Raw genomic sequence first — 17,760 nt, 5'->3', positions numbered from 1 at the left:
TTGCCAATTCCACAAGAACTGTCTTAGCGAAAGGCTTCTTGAGGGGAAAGCTGTAACTCTGTGAGATGATTTCACAGAAAACAAAGAAGTTCCTCAGAATGCTTCTTTCTCTTTGTTATCGGAGGATATTTCCTTGGCCCTATTGTCTTCAAAGGGATCCGAAATATCTGTTCTTAGATTCCACAGAAATAAGGCTAGCAAAGAGATCCACGAAATACAGATGTAACTCCGTGAGTGGAAGACACACATCACAGAGCAGTTTCTCAGAAAGCCTCTTTCCAGATTTCATCTGAGGATATTTCCTTTTTCACCATAGCCCTCTATGGGCTTCCAAATATCACTTTGCCAATTCCACAAGAACTCTCTTAGCGAAAGGCTTCTTGAGGATAAAGCTGTAACTCTGTGAGGTGATTTCACAGAACACAAAGAAGTTTCTCAGAAAGCTTCTTTCTCTTTGTTATCGGAGGATATTTCCTTTGGTCCTATAGTCTTCAAAGGGATCCGAAATATCTGTTCTCAGATTCCACAGAAGTAAGGCTAGCAAAGAGATCCACGAAATACAGATGTAACTCTGTGAGTGGAAGTCACACATCACAGAGCAGTTTCTCAGAAAGCTTCTTTCCAGATTTCATCTGAGGATATTTCCTTTGTTACCATAGACCTCTATGGGCTTCCAAATATCACTTTGCCAATTCCACAAGAACTGTCTTAGCGAAAGGCTTCTTGAGGGGAAAGCTGTAAGTCGGTGAGATGATTTCACGGAACACAAAGAAGTTCCTCAGAAAGCTTCTTTCTCTTTGTTATCGGAAGATATTTCCTTTGAACCTATAGTCTTCAAAGGGATCCGAAATGTCTGTTCTCAGATTCCACAGAAATAAGGCTTGCGAAGAGATCCACGAAATACAGATGTAACTCTATGAGTGGAAGTAACACATCACAGAGCAGTTTCTCAGAAAGCTTCTTTCCAGATTTCATCTGAGGATATTTCCTTTGTTATCATAGACCTCTATGGGCTTCCAAATATCACTTTGCCAATTCCACAAGAACTGTCTTAGCGAAAGGCTTCTTGAGGGGAAAGCTGTAAGTCGGTGAGATGATTTCACGGAACACAAAGAAGTTCCTCAGAAAGCTTCTTTCTCTTTGTTATCGGAGGATATTTCCTTTGAACCTATAGTCTTCAAAGGGATCCGAAATATCTGTTCTCAGATTCCACAGAAATAAGGCTTGCGAAGAGATCCACGAAATACACATGTAACTCTATGAGTGGAAGTAACACATCACAGAGCAGTTTCTCAGAAAGCTTCTTTCCAGATTTCATCTGAGGATATTTCCTTTTTCACCATAGCCCTCTAGGGGCTTCCAAATATCACTTTGCCAATTCCACAAGAACTGTCTTAGCGAAAGGCTTCTTGAGAGGAAAGCTGTAACCCTGTGAGATGATTTCACAGAACACAAAGAAGTTTCTCAGAAACCTTCTTTCTCTTTGTTATCGGAGGATATTTCCTTTGGACCCATAGTCTTCAAAGGGATCCGAAATATCTGTTCTCAGATTCCACAGAAATAAGGCTAGCAAAGAGATCCACGAAATACAGATATAACTCTGTGAGTGGAAGTCACACATCACAGAGCAGTTTCTCAGAAAGCTTCTTTCCAGATTTCATCTCAGGATATTTCCTTTTTCACCGTAGCCCTCTATGGGCTTCCAAATATCGCTTTGTCAATTACACAAGAACTCTCTTAGCGAAAGGCTTCTTGAGGGGAAAGCTGTAACTCTGTGAGATGATTTCACAGAACACAAAGAAGTTTCTCCGAAAGCTTCTTTCTCTTTGTTATCGGAGGATATTTCCTTTGAACCTGTAGTCTTCAAAGGGATCCGAAATATCTGTTCTCAGATTCCACAGAAATAAGGCTAGCAAAGAGATCCACGAAATACTGATGTAACTCTGTGAGATGAATTAACAGAACATTAAGCCGTTTCTCAGAAAGCTTCTTTCCAGATTTCATCTGAGGATATTTCCTTTTTAACCATAGTCCTTTATGGGCTTTCAAATATCACTTTGCCAATTCCACAAGAACAGTCTTAGCGAAAGCCTTCCTGAGGAGAAAGCTGTAACTCTGTGATATGATTTCACAGAACACAAAGAAGTTTCTCAGAAAGCTTCTTTCTCTTTGTTACCGGAGGATATTTCCTTTGGCCCTATAGTCTTCAAAGGGATGCGCAATATCTGTTCTCAGATTCCACAGAAATAAGGCAAGCAAAAGAGATCCACGAAATACAAGTGTAACTCTGTGAGTGGAAGTCACACATCACAGAGCAGTTTCTCAGAAAGCTTCTTTCCAGATTTCATCTGAGGATATTTCCTTTGTTACCATAGACCTCTATGGGCTTCCAAATATCACTTTGCCAATTGCACAAGAACTGTCTTAGCGAAAGGCTTCTTGAGGGGAAAGCTGTAAGTCGGTGAGATGATTTCACGGAACACAAAGAAGTTCCTCAGAAAGCTTCTTTCTCTTTGTTATCGGAGGATATTTCCTTTGAACCTATAGTCTTCAAAGGGATCCGAAATATCTGTTCTCAGATTCCACAGAAATAAGGCTTGCGAAGAGATCCACGAAATACAGATGTAACTCTATGAGTGGAAGTAACACATCACAGAGCAGTTTCTCAGAAAGCTTCTTTCCAGATTTCATCTGAGGATATTTCCTTTTTCACCATAGCCCTCTAGGGGCTTCCAAATATCACTTTGCCAATTCCACAAGAACTGTCTTAGCGAAAGGCTTCTTGAGGGGAAAGCTGTAACTCTGTGAGATGATTTCACAGAACACAAAGAAGTTTCTCAGAAACCTTCTTTCTCTTTGTTATCGGAGGATATTTCCTTTGGCCCCATAGTCTTCAAAGGGATCCGAAATATCTGTTCTCACATTCCACAGAAATAAGGCTAGCAAAGAGATCCACGAAATACAGATATAACTCTGTGAGTGGAAGTCACACATCACAGAGCAGTTTCTCAGAAAGCTTCTTTCCAGATTTCATCTCAGGATATTTCCTTTTTCACCGTAGCCCTCTATTGGCTTCCAAATATCGCTTTGTCAATTACACAAGAACTCTCCTAGCGAAAGGCTTCTTGAGGGGAAAGCTGTAACTCTGTGAGATGATTTCACAGAACACAAAGAAGTTTCTCAGAAAGCTTCTTTCTCTTTGTTATCGGAGGATATTTCCTTTGAACCTGTAGTCTTCAAAGGGATCCGAAATATCTGTTCTCAGATTCCACAGAAATAAGGATAGCAAAGAGATCCACGAAATACTGATGTAACTCTGTGAGATGAATTAACAGAACATTAAGCCGTTTCTCAGAAAGCTTCTTTCCAGATTTCATCTGAGGATATTTCCTTTTTCACCATAGTCCTCTATGGGCTTTCTAATATCACTTTGCCACTTCCACAAGAACAGTCTTAGCGAAAGGCTTCCTGAGGAGAAAGCTGTAACTCTGTGATATGATTTCACAGAACACAAAGAAGTTTCTCAGAAAGCTTCTTTCTCTTTGTTACCGGAGGATATTTCCTTTGGCCCTATAGTCTTCAAAGGGATGCGCAATATCTGTTCTCAGATTCCACAGAAATAAGGCTAGCAAAAGAGATCCACGAAATACAAGTGTAACTCTGTGAGTGGAAGTCACACATCACAGAGCAGTTTCTCAGAAAGCTTCTTTCCAGATTTAGTCTGAGGATATTTCCGTTCTCACCATCGCCCTCTATGGGCTTCCAAATATCACTTTGCCAATTCCACAAGAACAGTCTTAGCGAAAGGCTTCTTGAGGGGAAAGCTGTAACTCTGTGAGATGATTTCACAGAAAACAAAGAAGTTCCTCAGAATGCTTCTTTCTCTTTGTTATCGGAGGATATTTCCTTGGCCCTATTGTCTTCAAAGGGATCCGAAATATCTGTTCTTAGATTCCACAGAAATAAGGCTAGCAAAGAGATCCACGAAATACAGATGTAACTCCGTGAGTGGAAGACACACATCACAGAGCAGTTTCTCAGAAAGCTTCTTTCCAGATTTCATCTGAGGATATTTCCTTTTTCACCATAGCCCTCTATGGGCTTCCAAATATCACTTTGCCAATTCCACAAGAACTCTCTTAGCGAAAGGCTTCTTGAGGATAAAGCTGTAACTCTGTGAGATGATTTCACAGAACACAAAGAAGTTTCTCAGAAAGCTTCTTTCTCTTTGTTATCAGAGGATATTTCCTTTGGTCCTATAGTCTTCAAAGGGATCCGAAATATCTGTTCTCAGATTCCACAGAAATAAGGCTAGCAAAGAGATCCACGAAATACAGATGTAACTCTGTGAGTGGAAGTCACACATCACAGAGCAGTTTCTCAGAAAGCTTCTTTCCAGATTTCATCTGAGGATATTTCCTTTGTTACCATAGACCTCTATGGGCTTCCAAATATCACTTTGCCAATTCCACAAGAACTGTCTTAGCGAAAGGCTTCTTGAGGGGAGAGCTGTAAGTCGGTGAGATGATTTCACGGAACACAAAGAAGTTCCTCAGAAAGCTTCTTTCTCTTTGTTATCGGAAGATATTTCCTTTGAACCTATAGTCTTCAAAGGGATCCGAAATATCTGTTCTCAGATTCCACAGAAATAAGGCTTGCGAAGAGATCCACGAAATACAGATGTAACTCTATGAGTGGAAGTAACACATCACAGAGCAGTTTCTCAGAAAGCATCTTTCCAGATTTCATCTGAGGATATTTCCTTTGTTACCATAGACCTCTATGGGCTTCCAAATATCACTTTGCCAATTCCACAAGAACTGTCTTAGCGAAAGGCTTCTTGAGGGGAAAGCTGTAAGTCGGTGAGATGATTTCACGGAACACAAAGAAGTTCCTCAGAAAGCTTCTTTCTCTTTGTTATCGGAGGATATTTCCTTTGAACCTATAGTCTTCAAAGGGATCCGAAATATCTGTTCTCAGATTCCACAGAAATAAGGCTTGCGAAGAGATCCACGAAATACAGATGTAACTCTATGAGTGGAAGTAACACATCACAGAGCAGTTTCTCAGAAAGCTTCTTTCCAGATTTCATCTGAGGATATTTCCTTTTTCACCATAGCCCTCTAGGGGCTTCCAAATATCACTTTGCCAATTCCACAAGAACTGTCTTAGCGAAAGGCTTCTTGAGGGGAAAGCTGTAACTCTGTGAGATGATTTCACAGAACACAAAGAAGTTTCTCAGAAACCTTCTTTCTCTTTGTTATCGGAGGATATTTCCTTTGGACCCATAGTCTCCAAAGGGATCCGAAATATCTGTTCTCAGATTCCACAGAAATAAGGCTAGCAAAGAGATCCACGAAATACAGATATAACTCTGTGAGTGGAAGTCACACATCACAGAGCAGTTTCTCAGAAAGCTTCTTTCCAGATTTCATCTCAGGATATTTCCTTTTTCACCGTAGCCCTCTATGGGCTTCCAAATATCGCTTTGTCAATTACACAAGAACTCTCTTAGCGAAAGGCTTCTTGAGGGGAAAGCTGTAACTCTGTGAGATGATTTCACAGAACACAAAGAAGTTTCTCAGAAAGCTTCTTTCTCTTTGTTATCGGAGGATATTTCCTTTGAACCTGTAGTCTTCAAAGGGATCCGAAATATCTGTTCTCAGATTCCACAGAAATAAGGCTAGCAAAGAGATCCACGAAATACTGATGTAACTCTGTGAGATGAATTAACAGAACATTAAGCCGTTTCTCAGAAAGCTTCTTTCCAGATTTCATCTGAGGATATTTCCTTTTTCACCATAGTCCTCTATGGGCTTTCAAATATCACTTTGCCACTTCCACAAGAACAGTCTTAGCGAAAGGCTTCCTGAGGAGAAAGCTGTAACTCTGTGATATAATTTCACAGAACACAAAGAAGTTTCTCAGAAAGCTTCTTTCTCTTTGTTACCGGAGGATATTTCCTTTGGACCTATAGTCTTCAAAGGGATGCGCAATATCTGTTCTCAGATTCCACAGAAATAAGGCTAGCAAAAGAGATCCACGAAATACAGGTGTAACTCTGTGAGTGGAAGTCACACATCACAGAGCAGTTTCTCAGAAAGCTTCTTTCCAGATTTAGTCTGAGGATATTTCCGTTCTCACCATCGCCCTCTATGGGCTTCCAAATATCACTTTACCAATTCCACAAGAACTGTCTTAGCGAAAGGCTTCTTGAGGGGAAAGCTGTAACTCTGTGAGATGATTTCACAGAACACAAAGAAGTTCCTCAGAATGCTTCTTTCTCTTTGTTATCGGAGGATATTTCCTTTGGCCCTATTGTCTTCAAAGGGATCCGAAATATCTGTTCTTAGATTCCACAGAAATAAGGCTAGCAAAGAGATCCACGAAATACAGATGTAACTCCGTGAGTGGAAGACACACATCACAGAGCAGTTTCTCAGAAAGCTTCTTTCCAGATTTCATCTGAGGATATTTCCTTTTTCACCATAGACCTCTATGGGCTTCCAAATATCACTTTGCCAATTCCACAAGAACTCTCTTAGCGAAAGGCTTCTTGAGGATAAAGCTGTAACTCTGTGAGATGATTTCACAGAACACAAAGAAGTTTCTCAGAAAGCTTCTTTCTCTTTGTTATCGGAGGATATTTCCTTTGGTCCTATAGTCTTCAAAGGGATCCGAAATATCTGTTCTCAGATTCCACAGAAATAAGGCTAGCAAAGAGATCCACGAAATACAGATGTAACTCTGTGAGTGGAAGTCACACATCACAGAGCAGTTTCTCAGAAAGCTTCTTTCCAGATTTCATCTGAGGATATTTCCTTTGTTACCATAGACCTCTATGGGCTTCCAAATATCACTTTGCCAATTCCACAAGAACTGTCATAGCGAAAGGCTTCTTGAGGGGAAAGCTGTAAGTCGGTGAGATGATTTCACGGAACACAAAGAAGTTCCTCAGAAAGCTTCTTTCTCTTTGTTATCGGAAGATATTTCCTTTGAACCTATAGTCTTCAAAGGGATCCGAAATATCTGTTCTCAGATTCCACAGAAATAAGGCTTGCGAAGAGATCCACGAAATACAGATGTAACTCTATGAGTGGAAGTAACACATCACAGAGCAGTTTCTCAGAAAGCTTCTTTCCAGATTTCATCTGAGGATATTTCCTTTTTCACCATAGCCCTCTAGGGGCTTCCAAATATCACTTTGCCAATTCCACAAGAACTGTCTTAGCGAAAGGCTTCTAGAGGGGAAAGCTGTAACTCTGTGAGATGATTTCACAGAACACAAAGAAGTTTCTCAGAAACCTTCTTTCTCTTTGTTATCGGAGGATATTTCCTTTGGCCCCATAGTCTTCAAAGGGATCCGAAATATCTGTTCTCAGATTCCACAGAAATAAGGCTAGCAAAGAGATCCACGAAATACTGATGTAACACTGTGAGATGAATTAACAGAACACTAAGCCGTTTCTCAGAAAGCTTCTTTACAGATTTCATCTGAAGATATTTCCTTTTTCACCATGGTCCTCTTTGGGCTTTCAAATATCACTTTGCCAATTCCACAAGAACTGGCTTAGCGAAAGGCTCTTGAGGGGAAAGCTGTAACTCTGTGATATGATTTCACAGAACACAAAGAAGTTTCTCAGAAAGCTTCTTTCTCTTTGTTACCGGAGGATATTTCCTTTGGACCTATGGTCTTCAAAGTGATGCGCAATATCTGTTCTCAGATTCCACAGAAATAAGGCTAGCAAAAGTGATCCACGAAATACAGGTGTAACTCTGTGAGTGGAAGTCACACATCACAGAGCAGTTTCTCAGAAAGCTTCTTTCCAGATTTCATCTGAGGATATTTCCTTTTTCACCATAGCCCTCTATGGGCTTCCAAATATCACTTTGCCAATTCCACAAGAACTCTCTTAGCGAAAGGCTTCTTGCGGGTAAAGCTGTAACTCTGTGAGATGATTTCACAGAAGACAAAGAAGTTTCTTAGAAACCTTCTTTCTCTTTGTTATCGGAGGATATATCCTTTGGCCCCATAGTCTTCAAAGGGATCCGAAATATCTGTTCTCAGATTCCACAGAAATAAGGCTAGCAAAGGGATCCAAGAAATACAGATGTAACTCTGTGAGATGAATTAACAGAACACTAAGCCGTTTCTCAGAAAGCTTCTTTCCAGATTTCATCTGAGGATATTTCCTTTTTCACCATAGTCCTCTATGGGCTTTCAAATATCACTTTGCCAATTCCACAAGAACAGTCTTAGCGAAAGGCTTCCTGAGGAGAAAGCTGTAACTCTGTGATATGATTTCACAGAACACAAAGAAGTTTCTCAGAAAGCTTCTTTCTCTTTGTTACCGGAGGATATTTCCTTTGGCCCTATAGTCTTCAAAGGGATGCGCAATATCTGTTCTCAGATTCCACAGAAAGAAGGCTAGCAAAAGAGATCCACGAAATACAGGTGTAACTCTGTGAGTGGAAGTCACACATCACAGAGCAGTTTCTCAGAAAGCTTCTTTCCAGATTTAGTCTGAGGATATTTCCGTTCTCACCATCGCCCTCTATGGGCTTCCAAATATCACTTTGCCAATTCCACAAGAACTGTCTTAGCGAAAGGCTTCTTCAGGCGAAAGCTGTAACTCTGTGAGATGATTTCACAGAACACAAAGAAGTTTCTCAGAATGCTTCTTTCTCTTTGTTATCGGAGGATATTTCCTTTGGCCCTATAGTCTTCAAAGGGATCCGAAATATCTGTTCTCAGATTCCACAGAAATAAGGCTAGCAAAGAGATCCACGAAATACAGATGTAACTCCGTGAGTGGAAGACACACATCACAGAGCAGTTTCTCAGAAAGCTTCTTTCCAGATTTCATCTGAGGATATTTCCTTTGTTACCATAGACCTCTATGGGCTTCCAAATATCACTTTGCCAATTCCACAAGAACTGTCTCAGCGAAAGGCTTCTTGAGGGGAAAGCTGTAAGTCGGTGAGATGATTTCACGGAACACAAAGAAGTTCCTCAGAAAGCTTCTTTCTCTTTGTTATCGGAGGATATTTCCTTTGAACCTATAGTCTTCAAAGGGATCCGAAATATCTGTTCTCAGATTCCACAGAAATAAGGCTTGCGAAGAGATCCACGAAATACAGATGTAACTCTATGAGTGGAAGTAACACATCACAGAGCAGTTTCTCAGAAAGCTTCTTTCCAGATTTCATCTGAGGATATTTCCTTTTTCACCATAGCCCTCTAGGGGCTTCCAAATATCACTTTGCCAATTCCACATGAACTGTCTTAGCGAAAGGCTTCTTGAGGGGAAAGCTGTAACTCTGTGAGATGATTTCACAGAACACAAAGAAGTTTCTCAGAAACCTTCTTTCTCTTTGTTATCGGAGGATATTTCCTTTGGCCCCATAGTCTTCAAAGGGATCCGAAATATCTGTTCTCAGATTCCACAGAAATAAGGCTAGCAAAGAGATCCACGAAATACAGATATAACTCTGTGAGTGGAAGTCACACATCACAGAGCAGTTTCTCAGAAAGCTTCTTTCCAGATTTCATCTCAGGATATTTCCTTTTTCACCGTAGCCCTCTATGGGCTTCCAAATATCGCTTTGTCAATTACACAAGAACTCTCTTAGCGAAAGGCTTCTTGAGGGGAAAGCTGTAACTCTGTGAGATGATTTCACAGAACACAAATAAGTTTCTCAGAAAGCTTCTTTCTCTTTGTTATCGGAGGATATTTCCTTTGAACCTGTAGTCTTCAAAGGGATCCGAAATATCTGTTCTCAGATTCCACAGAAATAAGGCTAGCAAAGAGATCCACGAAATACTGATGTAACTCTGTGAGATGAATTAACAGAACATTAAGCCGTTTCTCAGAAAGCTTCTTTCCAGATTTCATCTGAGGATATTTCCTTTTTCACCATAGTCCTCTATGGGCTTTCAAATATCACTTTGCCACTTCCACAAGAACAGTCTTAGCGAAAGGCTTCCTGAGGAGAAAGCTGTAACTCTGTGATATAATTTCACAGAACACAAAGAAATTTCTCAGAAAGCTTCTTTCTCTTTGTTACCGGAGGATATTTCCTTTGGCCCTATAGTCTTCAAAGGGATGCGCAATATCTGTTCTCAGATTCCACAGAAATAAGGCTAGCAAAAGAGATCCACGAAATACAGGTGTAACTCTGTGAGTGGAAGTCACACATCACAGAGCAGTTTCTCAGAAAGCTTCTTTCCAGATTTAGTCTGAGGATATTTCCGTTCTCACCATCGCCCTCTATGGGCTTCCAAATATCACTTTGCCAATTCCACAAGAACTGTCTTAGCGAAAGGCTTCTTGAGGGGAAAGCTGTAACTCTGTGAGATGATTTCACAGAACACAAAGAAGTTTCTCAGAATGCTTCTTTCTCTTTGTTATCGGAGGATATTTCCTTTGGCCCTATAGTCTTCAAAGGGATCCGAAATATCTGTTCTCAGATTCCACAGAAATAAGGCTAGCAAAGAGATCCACGAAATACAGATGTAACTCCGTGAGTGGAAGACACACATCACAGAGCAGTTTCTCAGAAAGCTTCTTTCCAGATTTCATCTGAGGATATTTCCTTTTTCACCATAGCCCTCTATGGGCTTCCAAATATCACTTTGCCAATTCCACAAGCACTCTCTTAGCGAAAGGCTTCTTGAGGGTAAAACTGTAACTCTGTGAGATGATTTCACAGAACACAAAGAAGTTTCTCAGAAAGCTTCTTTCTCTTTGTTATCGGAGGATATTTCCTTTGGTCCTATAGTCTTTAAAGGGATCCGAAATATCTGTTCTCAGATTCCACAGAAATAAGGCTAGCAAAGAGATCCACGAAATACAGATGTAACTCTGTGAGTGGAAGTCACACATCACAGAGCAGTTTCTCAGAAAGCTTCTTTCCAGATTTCATCTGAGGATATTTCCTTTGTTACCATAGACCTCTATGGGCTTCCAAATATCACTTTGCCAATTCCACAAGAACTGTCTTAGCGAAAGGCTTCTTGAGGGGAAAGCTGTAAGTCGGTGAGATGATTTCACGGAACACAAAGAAGTTCCTCAGAAAGCTTCTTTCTCTTTGTTATCGGAGGATATTTCCTTTGAACCTATAGTCTTCAAAGGGATCCGAAATATCTGTTCTCAGATTCCACAGAAATAAGGCTTGCGAAGAGATCCACGAAATACAGATGTAACTCTATGAGTGGAAGTAACACATCACAGAGCAGTTTCTCAGAAAGCTTCTTTCCAGATTTCATCTGAGGATATTTCCTTTTTCACCATAGCCCTCTAGGGGCTTCCAAATATCACTTTGCCAATTCCACATGAACTGTCTTGGCGAAAGGCTTCTTGAGGGGAAAGCTGTAACTCTGTGAGATGATTTCACAGAACACAAAGAAGTTTCTCAGAAACCTTCTTTCTCTTTGTTATCGGAGGATATTTCCTTTGGACCCATAGTCTTCAAAGGGATCCGAAATATCTGTTCTCAGATTCCACAGAAATAAGGCTAGCAAAGAGATCCACGAAATACAGATATAACTCTGTGAGTGGAAGTCACACATCACAGAGCAGTTTCTCAGAAAGCTTCTTTCCAGATTTCATCTCAGGATATTTCCTTTTTCACCGTAGCCCTCTATTGGCTTCCAAATATCGCTTTGTCAATTACACAAGAACTCTCTTAGCGAAAGGCTTCTTGAGGGGAAAGCTGTAACTCTGTGAGATGATTTCACAGAACACAAAGAAGTTTCTCAGAAAGCTTCTTTCTCTTTGTTATCGGAGGATATTTCCTTTGAACCTGTAGTCTTCAAAGGGATCCGAAATATCTGTTCTCAGATTCCACAGAAATAAGGCTAGCAAAGAGATCCACGAAATACTGATGTAACTCTGTGAGATGAATTAACAGAACATTAAGCCGTTTCTCAGAAAGCTTCTTTCCAGATTTCATCTGAGGATATTTCCTTTTTCAGCATAGTCCTCTATGGGCTTTCAAATATCACTTTGCCACTTCCACAAGAACAGTCTTAGCGAAAGGCTTCCTGAGGAGAAAGCTGTAACTCTGTGATATAATTTCACAGAACACAAAGAAGTTTCTCAGAAAGCTTCTTTCTCTTTGTTACCGGAGGATATTTCCTTTGGCCCTATAGTCTTCAAAGGGATGCGCAATATCTGTTCTCAGATTCCACAGAAATAAGGCTAGCAAAAGAGATCCACGAAATACAGGTGTAACTCTGTGAGTGGAAGTCACACATCACAGAGCAGTTTCTCAGAAAGCTTCTTTCCAGATTTAGTCTGAGGATATTTCCGTTCTCACCATCGCCCTCTATGGGCTTCCAAATATCACTTTGCCAATTCCACAAGAACTGTCTTAGCGAAAGGCTTCTTGAGGGGAAAGCTGTAACTCTGTGAGATGATTTCACAGAACACAAAGAAGTTCCTCAGAATGCTTCTTTCTCTTTGTTATCGGAGGATATTTCCTTTGGCCCTATTGTCTTCAAAGGGATCCGAAATATCTGTTCTTAGATTCCACAGAAATAAGGCTAGCAAAGAGATCCACGAAATACAGATGTAACTCCGTGAGTGGAAGACACACATCACAGAGCAGTTTCTCAGAAAGCTTCTTTCCAGATTTCATCTGAGGATATTTCCTTTTTCACCATAGACCTCTATGGGCTTCCAAATATCACTTTGCCAATTCCACAAGAACTCTCTTAGCGAAAGGCTTCTTGAGGATAAAGCTGTAACTCTGTGAGATGATTTCACAGAACACAAAGAAGTTTCTCAGAAAGCTTCTTTCTCTTTGTTATCGGAGGATATTTCCTTTGGTCCTATAGTCTTCAAAGGGATCCGAAATATCTGTTCTCAGATTCCACAGAAATAAGGCTAGCAAAGAGATCCACGAAATACAGATGTAACTCTGTGAGTGGAAGTCACACATCACAGAGCAGTTTCTCAGAAAGCTTCTTTCCAGATTTCATCTGAGGATATTTCCTTTGTTACCATAGACCTCTATGGGCTTCCAAATATCACTTTGCCAATTCCACAAGAACTGTCTTAGCGAAAGGCTTCTTGAGGGGAAAGCTGTAAGTCGGTGAGATGATTTCACGGAACACAAAGAAGTTCCTCAGAAAGCTTCTTTCTCTTTGTTATCGGAAGATATTTCCTTTGAACCTATAGTCTTCAAAGGGATCCGAAATATCTGTTCTCAGATTCCACAGAAATAAGGCTTCCGAAGAGATCCACGAAATACAGATGTAACTCTATGAGTGGAAGTAACACATCACAGAGCAGTTTCTCAGAAAGCTTCTTTCCAGATTTCATCTGAGGATATTTCCTTTTTCACCATAGCCCTCTAGGGGCTTCCAAATATCACTTTGCCAATTCCACAAGAACTGTCTTAGCGAAAGGCTTCTAGAGGGGAAAGCTGTAACTCTGTGAGATGATTTCACAGAACACAAAGAAGTTTCTCAGAAACCTTCTTTCTCTTTGTTATCGGAGGATATTTCCTTTGGCCCCATAGTCTTCAAAGGGATCCGAAATATCTGTTCTCAGATTCCACAGAAATAAGGCTAGCAAAGAGATCCACGAAATACTGATGTAACTCTGTGAGATGAATTAACAGAACACTAAGCCGTTTCTCAGAAAGCTTCTTTCCAGATTTCATCTGAAGATATTTCCATTTTCACCGTGGTCCTCTTTGGGCTTTCAAATATCACTTTGCCAATTCCACAAGAACTGGCTTAGCGAAAGGCTCTTCAGGGGAAAGCTGTAACTCTGTGATATGATTTCACAGAACACAAAGATGTTTCTCAGAAAGCTTCTTTCTCTTTGTTACCGGAGGATATTTCCTTTGGCCCTATAGTCTTCAAAGTGATGCGCAATATCTGTTCTCAGATTCCACAGAAATAAGGCTAGCAAAAGTGATCCACGAAATACAGGTGTAACTCTGTGAGTGGAAGTCACACATCACAGAGCAGTTTCTCAGAAAGCTTCTTTCCAGATTTCATCTGAGGATATTTCCTTTTTCACCGTAGCCCTCTATGGGCTTCCAAATATCACTTTGCCAATTCCACAAGAACACTCTTAGCGAAAGGCTTCTTGCGGGTAAAGCTGTAACTCTGTGAGATGATTTCACAGAACACAAAGAAGTTTCTCAGAAAGCTTCTTTCTCTTTGTTATCGGAGGATATTTCCTTTGGTCCTATAGTCTTCAAAGGGATCCGAAATATCTGTTCTCAGATTCCACAGAAATAAGGCTAGCAAAGAGATCCACGAAATACAGATGTAACTCTGTGAGTGGAAGTCACACATCACAGAGCAGTTTCTCAGAAAGCTTCTTTCCAGATTTCATCTGAGGATATTTCCTTTTTCACCATAGCCTTCTATGGGCTTCCAAATATCACTTTGCCAATTCCACAAGAACTGTCTTAGCGAAAGGCTTCTTGAGGGGAAAGCTGTAACTCTGTGAAATGATTTCACAGAAGACAAAGAAGTTTCTTAGAAACCTTCTTTCTCTTTGTTATCGGAGGATATTTCCTTTGGCCCCATAGTCTTCAAAGGGATCCGAAATATCTGTTCTCAGATTCCACAGAAATAAGGCTAGCAAAGGGATCCAAGAAATACAGATGTAACTCTGTGAGATGAATTAACAGAACACTAAGCCGTTTCTCAGAAAGCTTCTTTCCAGATTTCATCTGAGGATATTTCCTTTTTCACCATAGTCCTCTATGGGCTTTCAAATATCACTTTGCCAATTCCACAAGAACAGTCTTAGCGAAAGGCTTCCTGAGGAGAAAGCTGTAACTCTGTGATATGATTTCACAGAACACAAAGAAGTTTCTCAGAAAGCTTCTTTCTCTTTGTTACCGGAGGATATTTCCTTTGGCCCTATAGTCTTCAAAGGGATGCGCAATATCTGTTCTCAGATTCCACAGAAATAAGGCTAGCAAAAGAGATCCACGAAATACAGGTGTAACTCTGTGAGTGGAAGTCACACATCACAGAGCAGTTTCTCAGAAAGCTTCTTTCCAGATTTAGTCTGAGGATATTTCCGTTCTCACCATCGCCCTCTATGGGCTTCCAAATATCACTTTGCCAATTCCACAAGAACTGTCTTAGCGAAAGGCTTCTTGAGGGGAAAGCTGTAACTCTGTGAGATGATTTCACAGAACACAAAGAAGTTTCTCAGAATGCTTCTTTCTCTTTGTTATCGGAGGATATTTCCTTTGGCCCTATAGTCTTCAAAGGGATCCGAAATATCTGTTCTCAGATTCCACAGAAATAAGGCTAGCAAAGAGATCCACGAAATACAGATGTAACTCCGTGAGTGGAAGACACACATCACAGAGCAGTTTCTCAGAAAGCTTCTTTCCAGATTTCATCTGAGGATATTTCCTTTTTCACCATAGCCCTCTATGGGCTTCCAAATATCACTTTGCCAATTCCACAAGCACTCTCTTAGCGAAAGGCTTCTTGAGGGTAAAACTGTAACTCTGTGAGATGATTTCACAGAACACAAAGAAGTTTCTTAGAAACCTTCTTTCTCGTTGTTATCGGAGGATATTTCCTTTGGCCCCATAGTCTTCAAAGGGATCCGAAATATCTGTTCTCAGATTCCACAGAAATAAGGCTAGCAAAGGGATCCAAGAAATACAGATGTAACTCTGTGAGATGAATTATCAGAACACTAAGCCGTTTCTCAGAAAGCTTCTTTCCAGATTTCATCTGAGGATATTTCCTTTTTCACCATAGTCCTCTATGGGCTTTCAAATATCACTTTGCCAATTCCACAAGAACAGTCTTAGCGAAAGGCTTCCTGAGGAGAAAGCTGTAACTCTGTTATAAGATTTCACAGAACACAAAGAAGTTTCTCAGAAAGCTTCTTTCTCTTTGTTACCGGAGGATATTTCCTTTGGCCCTATAGTCTTCAAAGGGATCAGAAATATCTGTTCTCAGATTCCACAGAAATAAGGCTTGCGAAGAGATCCACGAAATACAGATGTAACTCTATGAGTGGAAGTAACACATCACAGAGCAGTTTCTCAGAAAGCTTCTTTCCAGATTTCATCTGAGGATATTTCCTTTTTCACCATAGCCCTCTAGGGGCTTCCAAATATCACTTTGCCAATTCCACATGAACTGTCTTAGCGAAAGGCTTCTTGAGGGGAAAGCTGTAACTCTGTGAGATGATTTCACAGAACACAAAGAAGTTTCTCAGAAACATTCTTTCTGTTTGTTATCGGAGGATATTTCCTTTGGCCCCATAGTCTTCAAAGGGATCCGAAATATCTGTTCTCAGATTCCACAGAAATAAGGCTAGCAAAGAGATCCACGAAATACAGATATAACTCTGTGAGTGGAAGTCACACATCACAGAGCAGTTTCTCAGAAAGCTTCTTTCCAGATTTCATCTCAGGATATTTCCTTTTTCACCGTAGCCCTCTATGGGCTTCCAAATATCGCTTTGTCAATTACACAAGAACTCTCTTAGCGAAAGGCTTCTTGAGGGGAAAGCTGTAACTCTGTGAGATGATTTCACAGAACACAAAGAAGTTTCTCAGAAAGCTTCTTTCTCTTTGTTATCGGAGGATATTTCCTTTGAACCTGTAGTCTTCAAAGGGATCCGAAATATCTGTTCTCAGATTCCACAGAAATAAGGCTAGCAAAGAGATCCACGAAATACTGATGTAACTCTGTGAGATGAATTAACAGAACATTAAGCCGTTTCTCAGAAAGCTTCTTTCCAGATTTCATCTGAGGATATTTCCTTTTTCACCATAGTCCTCTATGGGCTTTCAAATATCACTTTGCCACTTCCACAAGAACAGTCTTAGCGAAAGGCTTCCTGAGGAGAAAGCTGTAACTCTGTGATATAATTTCACAGAACACAAAGAAGTTTCTCAGAAAGCTTCTTTCTCTTTGTTACCGGAGGATATTTCCTTTGGCCCTATAGTCTTCAAAGGGATGCGCAATATCTGTTCCAGATTCCACAGAAATAAGGCTAGCAAAAGAGATCCACGAAATACAGGTGTAACTCTGTGAGTGGAAGTCACACATCACAGAGCAGTTTCTCAGAAAGCTTCTTTCCAGATTTAGTCTGAGGATATTTCCGTTCTCACCATCGCCCTCTATGGGCTTCCAAATATCACTTTGCCAATTCCACAAGAACTGTCTTAGCGAAAGGCTTCTTGAGGGGAAAGCTGTAACTCTGTGAGATGATTTCACAGAACACAAAGAAGTTCCTCAGAATGCTTCTTTCTCTTTGTTATCGGAGGATATTTCCTTTGGCCCTATTGTCTTCAAAGGGATCCGAAATATCTGTTCTTAGATTCCACAGAAATAAGGCTAGCAAAGAGATCCACGAAATACAGATGTAACTCCGTGAGTGGAAGACACACATCACAGAGCAGTTTCTCAGAAAGCTTCTTTCCAGATTTCATCTGAGGATATTTCCTTTTTCACCATAGCCCTCTAGGGGCTTCCAAATATCACTTTGCCAATTCCACAAGAACTGTCTTAGCGAAAGGCTTCTTGAGGGGAAAGCTGTAACTCTGTGAGATGATTTCACAGAACACAAAGAAGTTTCTCAGAAACCTTCTTTCTCTTTGTTATCGGAAGATATTTCCTTTGAACCTATAGTCTTCAAAGGGATCCGAAATATCTGTTCTCAGATTCCACAGAAATAAGGCTTGCGAAGAGATCCACGAAATACAGATGTAACTCTATGAGTGGAAGTAACACATCACAGAGCAGTT

Source organism: Macaca fascicularis, chromosome 2 (assembly GCF_037993035.2).
Source record: "Macaca fascicularis isolate 582-1 chromosome 2, T2T-MFA8v1.1".
In the NCBI taxonomy this organism is placed as follows: Eukaryota; Metazoa; Chordata; class Mammalia; order Primates; family Cercopithecidae; genus Macaca; species Macaca fascicularis.
This window is presented reverse-complemented; position numbering follows the sequence as displayed.